This window comes from Osmia lignaria, unplaced genomic scaffold, assembly GCF_051020975.1.
Source record: "Osmia lignaria lignaria isolate PbOS001 unplaced genomic scaffold, iyOsmLign1 scaffold0042, whole genome shotgun sequence".
In the NCBI taxonomy this organism is placed as follows: Eukaryota; Metazoa; Arthropoda; class Insecta; order Hymenoptera; family Megachilidae; genus Osmia; species Osmia lignaria.
The window spans coordinates 230,001-232,500 of NW_027478183.1; the positions used below are offsets into that span (position 1 = coordinate 230,001).

At 44.8% G+C, this 2,500-nt stretch overlaps 1 non-coding gene across 1 annotated transcript; it reads left to right on the forward strand.

The window, feature by feature from the left end:
- The first annotated feature begins 767 nt into the window (after positions 1-767).
- Positions 768-922, forward strand: LOC143307015 (5.8S ribosomal RNA). The gene has a single exon (XR_013064263.1). It is a non-coding gene; the product is annotated as a 5.8S ribosomal RNA (ribosomal RNA).
- The last annotated feature ends 1,578 nt before the right edge of the window (positions 923-2,500 follow it).

Below are 2,500 nucleotides of genomic sequence, written 5' to 3' on the forward strand. Positions count from 1 at the left end.
GTTGCGTTCGCTCTATTCGAAATGAAACTCGCGGAGGCGAAGAATTGTTAAAAGTTTACGAAGCGTCTAGGAGTGGTTAAAACTGAGAGAGTTGAAACTACGATGTATTAGAACGAGCAACCGTCGAAACTTTGTTTTCGCGACGTTCTTTTCGTCGCTCTCGTCCCCACGCTCCTACGCTTTGGTTGTTTCTTTGCCATCCGTGTTGCGATAAAAAGATTTCTCCATTGTCCAAAAAGGACGGATCGAGATTCCTCTTTCGAGAGGGAGAGAGAGGTACTTGCGGGTAACCTGGAATCTACGAAACCCGCACCGTGGTAAGATTCGTGCGTCCGCCTGATCGATGTGTGTTGTTTACGGACCGGCTGAGAAGCGACGATAGCGAGTCTTTGAAAAACTATGTGTCCATTAGTTAGACCGATCGTCGCCGGCCGTGTGTCTGTTCGAATCTCGCAACCCACGATTCAGCGACAGGACGCGCGCTCGCATTCCTTGTGTGCGTTCGTACTTTTCAAGGTTTTTAAATGTACTTTACGCCCGACCGTCGAGAGGAGCGTGCCACTGGGCGTTTCTCCGACGGTTTCCGTCCTTGGACGCGATCGTGTCGTCAACGATCGAACAAACAAACAAATACGTTGGCGACGCCCGAATTCGCTCTCCCGCACGCGCCGGGTGGGAGAGTGATGTGGGTATCGAATGTGATGCGTGTTAATAATGAAAATAACACTCTAAAGATCTAAAGAGTTTGAAATACAAAATTTTACGATTACCCTGAACGGTGGATCACTTGGCTCGTGGGTCGATGAAGAACGCAGCTAATTGCGCGTCAACGTGTGAACTGCAGGACACATGAACATCGACATTTCGAACGCACATTGCGGTCCACGGATACAATTCCTGGACCACGCCTGGCTGAGGGTCGTTTTCTTAACAAAAGACTGCTTGCGTTTGCTTCTCGAAAAAAGAGTAATTCATTTCTTTCTAAACATCTCGCCGTCGTTCAACGAAAGTAGAACGTTTCGGAGCGGGATTATCGAACGAAATTGAAAGAATGAATGAACGATAAACAAAGAAAGAGTCGCAACGTACGAGCGATAGTTGGGCAGTTCGTCGGCGTTTGTCGTGGAAACGATGTGACGAAAATCGCAACCGATACACTAAATGCAGGCCGTTAAAGGAGAGAAACAAATTTCGAAATATCTCTTCGAACTAGCGCAAGTGCGTCACGGCGCGCGAGTCGTTCGTTAAAATTTATAAACGACCGCCCGTGAAAGCACCGAGTTCTCGGAAGATAATCTATAAAGATTCTCCATCCTGCTGGAAGTTATCGGATCGGCGCGATTGTTCACTTGTAGAAATCCACGCTCCCGACGTTGCCAGAAACGATATTTACGAAAGGTGTGTCAAAAATAAACGAAAGAAGCTCTCCTATAAATTTAGAAAAAGCAAACGAGTGAAATGTTTGAGATGATAATTTGCTGAAATGCAAGCTCGAATAGCCCCAGGGTTTCGAATGATTCCCCGCGCTTTATACATCTCTCTGTTTACAAACGGTGTATAAATGAAAGATCGCTTCAGATGGGTCGTCGCTGTTTGACGCGCGATGCTGTTCCTTTTTTTTTGTCTGTCTGTGCGTTTAGCTTCGCTAAACAAGTTAAATGGTTAAAAAGCGTCGAAAAAGCGAATACACACGCGACAAGACAAATCTAACGAGTAAAGGAACGCTCCGCTCCAAGATAAAAATGGTTGTTTACAATCAATACAGCGTTTCGGTACCCCTGATCGTAGTCTGAAACTGTGTAACAAAAGAGAGGAAAGCGAATGGTGAAGGAACTTCGAAGCCTCCGTGGCGTGGCTAGAACTTGTGATAAAAGTATGTTTGCAGCAATTATGCATGCTCCCGTTAAAACAGCATTTCAATGTCTCGCATGGCTTAAAGCTCTAGGAGGCTTCAACATTTAGAATACATACGGACTACTTCGTTTGTTAAAGATAAGCGAAGACCGCGCGACCATCGCTCGGTCGTCCAGTCCTCGAAAGTTTTGTTGCGTTCCAAAGAAGAGACAAATGGGGTTTACCCTTGCGCTAAGGGGAGAAGAAGAGAAAAGCAGTTGTTAAATCTAAGAGGTGTGTGGAGTACATCGCGTGTTGGTTAAAATTGTTAAATGAAGTATACGCGAAATGTTCTCTCGCTCTTGCTTTTCCTCTTGCTTCCGTGGCGCTCGAAAAGAAGGGATGATAAATAAAGAAACCTATTCGAAATCTCTTGTGGAACAAAAAATAATACGGACGGACGTTAAAATTGAACCGAGACGAAATGGATCGTCTTGCGAGTTGTCTTCGCTTTGAAATTGTTAAAAATTGATAAAAGCAATACGACGAAGCTGCAGTCCGCAAAATGTTTGAAGCAAAAAGGAAATAACACGAAAATTATGGGAACGTCGTGTCTCAACTTTTTTTTCCCTCTTGTGCTCGTTTCATCGAACGATAAATACAAACA